This window comes from Rhinoderma darwinii, unplaced genomic scaffold (assembly GCF_050947455.1).
Source record: "Rhinoderma darwinii isolate aRhiDar2 unplaced genomic scaffold, aRhiDar2.hap1 Scaffold_928, whole genome shotgun sequence".
In the NCBI taxonomy this organism is placed as follows: domain Eukaryota; kingdom Metazoa; phylum Chordata; class Amphibia; order Anura; family Rhinodermatidae; genus Rhinoderma; species Rhinoderma darwinii.
In genome coordinates, this window is record NW_027464501.1 from 88,776 (window position 1) to 101,109 (window position 12,334).

The window sequence follows — 12,334 nt, forward strand, 5'->3', positions numbered from 1 at the left end:
TATATTATATTATAGAGGAGTGACATCACCGCTCTCCAGATATATTATATTATACAGCAGTGACATCACCGCTCTCCAGATATCAGTTATATTATACAGCAGTGACATCACCGCTCTCCAGATATCAGTTATATTATACAGCAGTGACATCACCTCTCTCAGATATCAGTTATATTATACAGCAGTGACATCACCGCTCTCCAGATATCAGTTATATTATACAGCAGTGACATCACCGCCCTCCAGATATCAGTTATATTATACAGCTGTAACATCACCACTCTCCAGATATCAGTTATATTATACTGCAGTGACATCCCCGCTCTCCAGATATCAGTTATATTATACAGCAGTGACATCACCGCTCTCCAGATATCAGTTATATTATACAGGAGTGACATCACCGCTCTCCAGATATATTATATTATAGCGGAGTGAGATCACCGCTCTCCAGATATCAGTTATATTATACAGCAGTGACATCACCTCTCAGATATCAGTTATATTATACAGCAGTGACATCACCACTCCCCAGATATCAGTTATATTATACAGCAGTGACATCACCACTCTCCAGATATCAGTTATATTATACAGCAGTGACATCACCGCCCTCCAGATATCAGTTATATTATACAGCAGTGACATCACCGCTCTCCAGATATATTATATTATACAGCAGCGACATCATCACTCTCCAGATATCAGTTATATTATACAGCAGTGACATCACCGCTCTCCAGATATCAGTTATATTATACAGCAGTGACATCACCGCCCTCCAGATATATTATATTATACAGGAGTGACATCACTGCTCTCCAGATATCAGTTATATTATACACCAGTGACATCACCACTCTCCAGATATAAGATATATTATACAGCAGTGACATCACCGCCCTCCAGATATATTATACAGCAGTGACATCACCGCTCTCCAGATATCAGTTATATTATACAGCAGTGACATCACCTCTCTCAGATATCAGTTATATTATACAGCAGTGACATCACCGCTCTCCAGATATCAGTTATATTATACAGCAGTGACATCACCGCTCTCCAGATATCAGTTATATTATACAGCAGTGACATCACCGCTCTCCAGATATAAGATATATTATACAGTAGTGACATCACCACTCTCCAGATATCAGTTACATTATACAGCAGTGACATCACCGCCCTCCAGATATAAGTTATATTATACAGCAGTGATATCACGCCCTGGCCCCCCCACCTTCCCTCTTAGTTTTGCCCTGGGGAAACATGATCACTCTGGCTACACACATTGACATGAGGTTCAGAGAGCGCTCCCAGGAGGTCCTTCGACAGAAAAAGTTCTGTAGGTTGGCAACCAATTTTCAGAGCCCCGTTACCTCCTTTTACTGCGACCTCTAAAGAACCTATGCAGGGTGATCGGGTCAGATCAAGGGCGGCAAAATAGACATGCTGCTAATCTCTGCATGTACTGTGGAAGAAAGGCTCATTACGTGTGTGTCCCCCAAAGCCGCGAAACTCCAGCGCCTAGGGTTGATAGTAGCGACTCCCCTAGGTGAATATATGCCCCAAAATTCTCTCCTAGACTTTCTACTACAATCCTTATCTTCACAGGAGAAGCATCTCTGTAACGTCTATGGCCACGGTCTGTCGTTCTAACTTATACCTCAACGACCGCGGCCATGGACATCCTGCTGCTGTGCTGTGTCGTCCCCCTGTGAGGCTCCGGCACGCACTTCCAGGTATCGAGTCTCCCGAAGGGTGCTCTTAAAGGGCCAACGCGCACACCTGAAAATCATCATCATCATCAACTCCTGGACTATAAGAGGGTGACCGTCCTTCTTATCCTCGCCTGAGCGTTGTTGTTGTTTCCCTTAGTCTGTCTTGCAAATGGTCTCCTAAGTGTCTTCCAGCTTCCCAGTGTTCCCTGTACCTGTATCCCGTGCGATCTGTACCATCCTGGTGTACTGCTGTGCTGAGCTGTTGCCGTGTTGTGCTGCATCTCCGCGCTTGACGTCTACCTGCCGCCTGGTCCCAGCCGAGCCTGCCTTGCTGCTGCCTACACTGCCTCAGGTACCCTTTCTGGACTATAGACTCTATACCATACCTGTTTGGCCAGCTGCCACCCCGCTATGCGGTACAGCCCAGTGGGTTCCACACCCTCCTCGTGACAATCTCATCCTGTTCCCGCTTATCTGGATTCTGGAGCAGCTGGAAATTTTATACATCAAGACTTAAGGGGGTTTCAAACAGGACGATTATTGGGCAGACGAGCGTTCATATAACGCTCTGTCCAGTGTAAACAGGGGAACGATCAGCAGATGAATGAGCAAACGCTTAGGCTATGTTCACACAGAGTATTTTGCAGGCGGAATTTCTGCCTCAAAATTCCTTTGGAAGTTTGAGGCAGATTTTCCTCTCCCTGCACGCCGATTTTCGCCCGCGGCCATTGAGCGCCGTGGGCATTAAATGCAGCGAAATACGCTTTCCCTGCCTCCCATTGATGTCAATGGGAGGTCAGAGGCGTAAACGCCTGAAGATAGGGCATGTCCCTTTTTTCTCCGACGAGACAGTTTTACCGCTCGCAGGAAAAAAACGCCTTCGCCTCCCATTGAAATCAATGGGTGTCATTTTCGGGCCATTTTTGACTAGTTCTTTGGCACGGTTTCCGCGTAAAAATACTCGGTGTGAACATAGCCTTAATGATCTGCCAGTCGTATCGCTTTAAAAAAGTAACTGATTATCGTTGTCGGCAGCGCATCTTGGTCTGTAAACAGGGAGACGCGCTGCCGACATAATAATGTATGGGGACGAGCGATCAGAGTAACAACCGCTCGTCCCCATCCATAGCTCAGTGTGACAGGGGCAAACGAGCGCCGATTAACCATGTCCCGTTGATTGGTGCTCGCTGCTCCGGCCGCTTATCGGCCAGTGTAAAGGGGCCTTTCGTGGATTGTCTACATTTACCTACAACTCCACTAAAGAAACTTTTAGCAGTGGCTTCAATCAACAGACGTTCACTGACGGATCCAATAGACGTCCACTGACGGATCCAATTATCTCCACTACCGAACTGTTGAAGCTACAAGTAGGAGCTCCTCAAACTGAACAGTTAGTCTTCTATGTTCTTCCTGAGGCCATTAACCCAATATTACTGGGACTTCCTTGGCTTCGTAAACATGCTCCGATTCTTGACTGGAATTCCGGAGAAATCCTCCAGCGGGGACCTCTGTGTTTACATTCAGTAATTGTCTGTCCCAGGTTCATCCTTTCCAACCTCCTGTACCTCAGTCTCTTCCTGGGCTGCTGCCACACTATTGCTTGGTATGCTGACGTATTTAACAAGGAGGACGACATTCTGCCTCCGCATCGTCCTTACGATTGTCCAGTCAAGTTGCTCCCTGGGACTTCATCTCCTCGATGACGAGTATATCCTCCCTCTCTGTATGAGACATGTTGGCATACGTCAAGGAAAACCTGGAGAGGGGGTTCATTGGAAAGTCTACTTCTCCTGCCGGAGCCCGTTTCTTCTTTGATGAAAAAAAAATATGTATCCCTCCGCCCTTGTATCGACCATCATGGTTTCACAGTCAGGATCCAGTACCCCATACCGCTGATCTCTGAGCTCCTCGACAGTATACGTGGGGCCGAAATTTTTACTAAGCTGGATCAACGCGGGTCTTAGAACGTGATCTGTATCCGTAAAGGTGACGAGTGGAAAACCGGATTCAACACCAGCGACGGTCACTACGAATATCTTGTGATCCCCTTTGGACTGTATAATTCTGCAGCCGTGTTCCAGGAGTTTGTTAACATATTCCAGGATCTACTGCACATCTGTGTGGTGGTCTATCTGGACGATATCCTGATCTGCTCGCCAGATATGACCGGAAGCATGTCCGCCAAGTCCTGTCGCAGTTAAGCGGGAATAATCTCTATGTCAAATCGGAAAATTATGTATTCAAAAATAAATCCTTGCCCTTTCTGGCGTATATCGTTTCTGATCATGGACTCCAGACGGATCCGGAAAAGGTAAAATCCTTTATAGAATGGCCTCCTCCTCAAGGTCTTCGTGCCATACAAAGATTTTTGGACTTTGCGAATTTCTATCGCCAGTTCATCCCAAACTTTTCATCACACAGCGCTCCTATCTTCTTTGCTACTATTACCTGCCGCGTGCCGTCGCGGTTGATCCGGGCGATATTGGACACAGGAGTGTGGAGCTGGTGAGCTGGAGGTTTCCTCCCATTCCCTTTTCCCTGTTATTATCACAGCACTCCTATCTCTGCTCTCACCAAAAAGGGGGTGAACGCTAAAGATTGGGCCCCTGAAGGAGAATCTGCATTGCCTAATCTCTAGAGGGTCTTCACTGCTGCTGCCTCCATTCTTCACCATCCTGATGGATGTGTCCCGGCAGTTCTCGTTGGAGGTTGAGGCCTCTTCCATTGGGGATGGAGAACTTCTCTTTCAGAAAAGCTCCAAGGGTGAAACTGTGTCCTGTGGCTTCATCTCAATTCCTGGAACACAGCTGAAAGGATCTGCTCCATTGGAGACCGTGCGCTGCTTGCCATCAAACTGGCCTTAGATGAGTGGAGACATTTACTAGAGGGTTCTGCTCACCCAATTGTCATTACTGATCACAAGAATCTCACTTATTTACAGTCTGCCCAACGTCTGAACCCTCGTCACGCCAGATAGTCACTTTATTTTTTGCCAGATTCAAATTCCAACTCCAGATCCGTCCTGCTGACAAAAACGTCAGGGCTGATGCAATGTCTGGTTCGCTTGAGACGGATGATCTTGAAGAGGACCCTCAACATATCATTGACCCTTGCTGTATTATTCCCGTTAACCCTCCACAGATCATAGACATTCCCCCTGGGAAAATATTTGTTCACCCAATTGACAGGAAGAAAATTCTTATCTGGGGTCATAACTCCAACTTTGCAGGTCACGCGGGCATTCGTAAGACTCGGGACTTTATCTCTCGCCACTATTGGTGGCCCACGTTGCCCCAAGATGTTATGGGTGGTCTCCTCTTGTACCAAGTGTGCTCCAAATAAAATTATTCACTCCAGCCCTTGCCAGTTCCAAACAGCCCCCAACAACACATAGCCATGGACTTCATTACAGATCACCTCTCTGATGCAGGGGCGTATTTAGGAAAGACTGGGCCCCCTGTAGTGTGTCATACAGCCCCATGTAAATTGTGTGATACAAAGCCCCTATAGATTCTGCCATACAGCCCCCCCTGTAGATAGTGCCCCCTCCCCCTTGTAGACAGTGCCATACAGCCCCCCACCTCCCCTCTTGTAGACAGTGTCTCCCACCTCCACCTAGTAGATACTGACCCCCACCTCCCCCTTGTAGACAGTGCCCCCCAAACAAATAAAACAAAAAGATTGTACTTTCCTGCGACGAACGGAGCAGGTCCACAATGCTGACGGGATCCTTGCGTAGGCCGGTTTGATCCAGTGACATCATCATGCCGGCCTGCACAGGGCTCATGTCCCTGCACCTGATAAAACCTAAAAGGAAAAAAAAAAAAGGGTATACAGCGCCACATGGGGCAAGATAAACCTGGTGCATAAGGTAGAACAATTGTAAGGAGAGGTGATTGCGCTCACCGTTACGGGTTGTACAACACTGATGTAAACATGTAAAGATATAAAACAGCTGAAGATCCCCAATCCTGATGCCGGTAACGTAAGACATAAAACCGCAATCCGATTAATTGAAAAGAAAATGTTTGGATATACAGGAGAGCGCAGCTGGTAAGAAAACCATTATGAGTGGTGGATTCCTTGATAATCAGCAGCGCTCTCCTGTATATCTATACATTTTCTTACTTTTCAATTAATCTGCCCCTGATTGGCTGCAGGACTGTAACCTAGTAAATGGCAGAGCGGGGAGACACCTCCCTGCTCTGTCATGGCGTTCATCCTAAGGACGCAGATACTTATGAATGTGGCGCCGCTACCGCTGTAGCAGCCATAACGGCTGCTAGCGGAGCCACCGGGATGGGGGGGCCTGTGCGGCGGGCGGCACGGGTCACTTCATGCTGTGGGCCCCATAGCAGCCGCTGTAGTTACGCCACTGCTCAGGTGGCTGCTACGCCAAGATGGCACATTTTGTTCCTCTGTCTGGTCTTCCATCAGCTCCTCGTCTTGCAAGTCTATTTGTAAAACATGTTTTTCGTCTACACGCTTTGCCCCTCCGTATCGTGTCCCGTCGGCATCCAAATTCTCGAAGGTCCTGTGCAAACTTCTATATGTGAAATTGGACTTTTCGTCTGCTTCCCACCTGCGATCTAACGGTCCAGTTGAAAGAATTAACCAAGTAATTGAATATTATCTTCGCCATTTTGTACCTGCTCAACATGACAACTGGGAACATCTCCTTCCATTGGCCGAGTTCTCTTATAATAATCACACGAGTGACTCTACTGCTACATCTTTATATCCGCGTGTCCCTCTTCCTGTCCCGGCTACATCTCAAGTGCCTGCGGCTTCTCTTTCTTTTGTTTTCTCCAGATCTGGCAGTAAACCAAGTCTGCGATCCTACAGGTGGTGGATCAAATGAAGAAGTGCGCTGCTAAGAAGGCCGCCTGCCCTGCTCCTTCCCGGGGTCAAGGTCTGGTTATCTTCTAGAATATACACCTGGAAATTCTCTTCTACCAATTTGCTCCTAGGTTTCTCGGTTCCTTTGAAGTCTTGCAACAGATTAATCCTGTGTCCTCCAAGGTACATTTACTTCCTACCCTCAAGACTCCCAATTCCTTCCATGTGTCTCTCCTGCAACCTGTGGTCCTCAACCGGTACAAGTCCCCCCCCCCCCCCATTCTACTGCCCCCAGGGGTTACGCTGATGTCTTTGAAGTCAAGGAGGTTCTGGAACGCAAGAGGGTTGGAGGAAAGATTTTTTTATCTTGTGGACTGGAAGGACTTTGGTACTGAGGAGAGATCTTGGGAGCCTGAAGAGAACATTGATGCCCCAACTCTCATCAAGAAGCTCCTACTGCGCTATGGATCTAAGAAGAGGGGGCCTAAGGGGGGGTTACTGTAACACTGACGGCAGGCCCCGCACCTGCCAGCGCCAAGTCTTGTGCCTCTCTCGGCGCTTCCTGTCTGTTGTGGCTCACGGCCGCCGCATCCCTATTACGCGCACGCTCTGGCCACCTATTAAAGGGTCAGACCGAAAGTTACCCAATCACCCCTGCTGTGTCCCAGGACTATTTAAGGCACCTCCTCCATCTCCCAAGTGCCTGAGCAATGTTGTTGCTAACATTGTTAGTCTGCAAAGGTCCGATAGTCTGTTCCTGTATTCAATATCCATGTCCAGTGTCCGTGACAACTTCAGTATCCGTGTCCTGTCAGGTCCAGTGTCTGTGACTACACGTTTCAGCACCGAACGGGCGTCTTCCCTCAGGTCAGGTACAAAAGAAAACCAAACTCACTGGTTTCTATAATGATTGACAGCATGATCAGAAACACATTGAAATTTCATGCTGTCAATCATTATATAAACCAGTGAGTTTGGTTTCCTTTTGTACCTGACCTGAGGGAGACGCCTGTTCGGCGCTGAAACGCGTAGTCTGTGCAATAAAACCCGTTTATCCCATTACTTAAGACTTTCCTTGGATGGAGCGGCGCTATTTCTGGGTTCACCTTTTCCATACACACAAGTTCCTATTTAGCGGCTCCTGAAGCTGCAGCTTCATCATATACAGCAATTCCGCCTCCGCCAATCGCAGCACAACTTCTATAGGTGAGCAGTCATGAATTCATGGGCTTTGCTCCACCTTTATATTGTGTGGCCGCACCACGTGGTGCCGTGTTTTTTACCTTTCTGGATTACAGTATCCGAGACCAGTTCTGCTTCCGATGTAGACATGTGTAGTGTGTGTAGATGTTGACATGTGTAGTGTGTGTAGATGTAGACGTGTGTAATGTGTGTGTAATGTAGACATGTGTAGATGTAGTGTGTAGATATAGACGTGTGTAGTGTATAGATGTAGACATGTGTAATTTGTGTAGATGTAGACGTGTGTAGTGTGTGTGATGTAGTTGTGTAGTGTGTATAGATCTAGACGTGTAGATGTAGAAGTGTGTAGTGTATAGATGTAGACATGTGTAATTTGTGTAGAGGTGTGTAATGTGTGTAGATGTAGTCGTGTGTAGATGTGTAGTGTAGGTAGATGTCTGTGGTGTTTGTGTGTAGATGTAGTTGTGTGTAGTGTGATGTAGTTGTGTGTAGTGTGTGATGTAGTTGTTTGTAGATGTAGTTGTGTGTAATGTGTGTGTAGATGTAGACGTGTGTAGATGTGTAATGTGTGTGGTGTTTGTGTGTAGATGTAGTTGTGTGTAGATGAGTAATGTGTGTGGTGTTTTGTGTAGATGTAGTTGTGTGTAGTGTGTGTGATGTAGTTGTGTGTAGATGTAGCTGTGTGATGGAGACGGAGTATGAACTCTGCACAGCTACAACTTTTATGTTGAGGTATTGGACGTTGCTGAACATAGGTCTGCACGGGAGCTGAAGTGTGAGATTTCTGCACAGTGTGCCAGTCTACATTGTTTTCGTGACTCCTGGGCTCTGCTGAACTGTGAGAGGAGCCTGTAGTGTAACTGTAGGCCAGTGGCCATAGACATCCTGCGTGCCTCTTGTGGCTGAACCGCTGATTGTCACGAGTGCAGGAATAGCCAGAGATCCTGCCGCGCCGCACACATCATCTAGTAGAAAGTTGGAGGCTTTAGGATCGCTGCATTTTTGTTATGGGATCGACGACATTGAACAATACAAAGCAAGTAACCGAAATCCAGCGGCTAGAAATCCCCAGCAGATTGTAGGAGCGACGCGACTCTTCCGCCCGCAGGATGACCTTTCTGTTGCATGCAACACATGGATAAAAATGATAGAAAGACCTATAAACTATGGGGCCCGCCTAAAAACTCCAATCATCCCTGCTCCCCTCTGCACAGCCAATAAGGTCACAAGATCTGGCGGCCCCCACTGACGGGTTTATTGAGGTCAATAACAATCCTAGTGGTGGCTGAAGCCTGCTCCGTGGGGGATCTGCCCGCTCCGTGGGGGATCTGCCCGCTCCGTGGGGGATTTGCCCGCTCCGTGGGGGATCTGCCCGCTCCGAGGGGGATCTGCCCGCTCCGTGGGGGATCTGCCCGCTTCGTGGGGGATTTGCCCGCTCCGTGGGGAATTTGCCTGCTCCGTGGGGGATTTGCCCGCTCCGTGGGGGGATCTGCCCGCTTCGTGGGGGATCTGCCTGCTCCGTGGGGGATCTGTTTGCTCCGTGATGGATTTGCCTGCTCCGTGGGGGATTTGCTTGCTCCGCTAGGATAGCGCTATTCTTTCCGAAGACTTACGGACAATTTGACATAATAAGCAGGTATGAGTTAGAGATGTCACTCGCACCCACCCTCACCAAATCCTGAGAACAAGGGGTCCTTTACTCTAACACCGCCGGCCGCACATGAGTGAGCTGGTCTACCCGGAGTGCCGGGATTGGTCAGATAAGGGGTGACATGTGCAGACAGCGTGAACGGGGGTACAATCGTGTACAATCGGTTATCATGCCGGATGATCATATTTGGCTGAAGTGGTTTGTTAAAGAGAACCTTTCACCTCCCCCTACAGGTGTAGCTGAGCGCAGCATGTAATGGGGGGGGGGGGGCTGCACAAACCCCGGGGCAATTTACATTTCTTTTTCTACCTCCCTCCATTATTTACATATCAGTGCCGTTATATTTGGTGCCTGATATTTAAATAACCCCCTGAAGGGTCAACGGGGCGTGTACTGGCAAGGGGGCGTGTTACTATGGCTGGGAAATTGTCCAATCAGATATGGACAATTCCACCGCAAGAGTGAGCAGAGAAAGTGCGCACGCTCTCACTCTTCAGCTTTCAAGCTCAGTCTTTTCACCCGAACTGGCAAGGGGGCGTCACTAATACGGACAGTGTAAGAGCTGGGGAGCGCAGAGCCACGCAGAGCCGAGCCACGCAGAGACATGCAGAGCCGAGCCACGCATAGCAGAGACATGCAGAGCCAAGCCACGCAGAGACATGCCCCCTTGCCAGTTCGGCAGAAGACTAATCTTGAAAGTGGAAGAGTGAGAGCGTGTGCGCGCGCACACTCTCTCTCGCTCTTGCTGTAACACTGTCTATATCTGATTGGACAGTTTCACAGCCATAGTAACACGCCCCCTTGACAGTTCAGAGGATTATTTAAATAATTGGGCGCAAAATATAACGGCACCGATACCTAAACAACAGAGGGAGGTAGAAAAAAAAATGTAAAAGTTCCCCAGGGTTTGTGCAGCCCCCCCCCCCCATTACATGCTGCACCTGTAGGGGGAGGTGAAAGGTTCTCTTTAATGCAGAATGTACATAAATATCATACATCGGAAACTACCGCCGCCTCCCTGCGCTCGCCCGGCCTTGCCCTCTCTGACTCCAGTCTCTCCCCTACACTTTGACTGGTCTTTAGACTCAGCAGACAACATAGATACGTGGAATTGGAAGAGTCATCTCAGAACCGTCCCCTCTAAGCAGGACTTGGAGGCTCTTGTGGGACGCATGGAGGAGGTCCAGAAAAGAGACCTAGAGGCTCAAAAGCAGGAATTTTCTGCGTTGGGCACCAAGTTTCAGATCTGGAAACCTCTCAGGACGACCATAGGGAAGTCACACAGGAACACACATCCCAATGAACTGATCTCACTCATCATTTGGCCAACCTCGAGAATAGTGGTGAGGGGCTCTTAGAGACGGTCTCCCCTCTGGATATTGAACTTTGCAGAACTCTCACATTGCCCAACAGCTCCTCACTGAATAAGATCAAGCCCACAGGGCACAGAGCCCAAATTCCACAGACCCCTCACATAGTCAGGATGTGGCGTGCGTTATTTTTGCTTGGAGGCCGTCTGTAAAGTGCTCTGACACCGACTCCCTCATTTACAAAGGCTCCAGACTTCACTTTACCGGATCTACCCCCCCCCTCCCCCGAACCACTCAACTCCGCTGTGCGATTAAACCTCTTCTTCCGCTCCGCAAAGATAATGAAATGTCTTACAGAGAGGGATTTCCCTTTCAACTCACGGTTCTTTACCACGGCAAAACAGACAAAATTCAGCAACTTCTCTTACTTCTTGGAAACCCTTGGAGTTAACAATGGTGACCCTACCGGAGAGGTCAGTCCCGCGCCAACTCCTGCCCCCCCCCTCAGAGTGAGAGTTCAACAAGCCAAATCGCCCCGAGGTAGTGAGCGCTACCCGGGGAGTTGCCACATGTACACGTAGATCCAGCCGCGCGCGGCTTGTGAAGTTCCTGGGACTCTTCATTCTTCCAGCAAATAAGGTGAAACCAACATGACACGACAACCGACCTAGGCCCCGCAGTGATCACTTTACATAATATGGACCGGATCAGTACAGGAGACGTGGCTTCTTATTGGTTACTCATGAATTGGTCCCAGAACGTAACACTGTCCAGGTATTATAGACTTTTCTCGGTCATATTGAAGATTTTGTGCCACTCCATTAGGTGGTCCCCTCTGTGCCATCTCACCCGTTTAGAGATGTTCATCATGGAAGTGGATTTATTTAGTCCTCTTCATTCCTCCTTAGGGTAGCAGCGAGAATCCCCGGTATTTCAACAAGTTTTTGTGGTTTTGTTTTACATCTCCCTCTCCCCTTTCTTCCCAAGGTACATTTCATTAAACACAGTGGCTCTCAGACCGAGCAGCTACCTCTTTTGCCATAGATTTGGCTATTTGTTATGATCTGTGGGTATGTGGACCCACTGGGCTGTACCGGGAGAGCCGCTGGCCAGTGTACTAAGTAAAGTCTATAGTCCGAGCACAAGGGTACGTGTGATAGTACAGACAGTAGTGATGGCTAGGCTCAGATCGGACCTTGGCAGCAGACACCAGGCGTAGTGTAATACAACACGACTCCAACTCTTTTAACCCCCTTCCCGCACCTTGGCGTAACTACGTCCAGGTGAGCAGTAACTTCGCGCACCTGGGCGTACAGTTACGCCCGCGCTTTAACAGTTAACCACCGCGCGGCGCTACACCGCAGCGGCGGTTAACTGTACAGGGTGTCAGCCCTGCTCTCCCCGTTGCCGATCAGCGGCCTGTCGCCGCTGAAATCGGCAATTAACCCCTTCGATGTGCAGTGGTCGATTGAGATCACCACATCGAAGAGGTTTACAGCGGATCGGCAGCCCCCCACATGTATTTGCGGGGGCTGGCGATCCTTATCATGGCAACCAGAGGCCAGACAATGACCTCCGGGCTGCCATGTACGGAAGCCTCGGAGGAT

The 12,334-nt window shown here is 48.8% G+C and overlaps 1 pseudogene; it reads left to right on the top strand.

Moving 5' to 3' along the window:
- The window catches only part of LOC142732888 (solute carrier family 22 member 7-like), a 76,458-nt pseudogene extending 72,533 nt beyond the window's left edge, over nt 1–3,925 (top strand).
- Nucleotides 3,926–12,334: the final 8,409 nt, after the last annotated feature.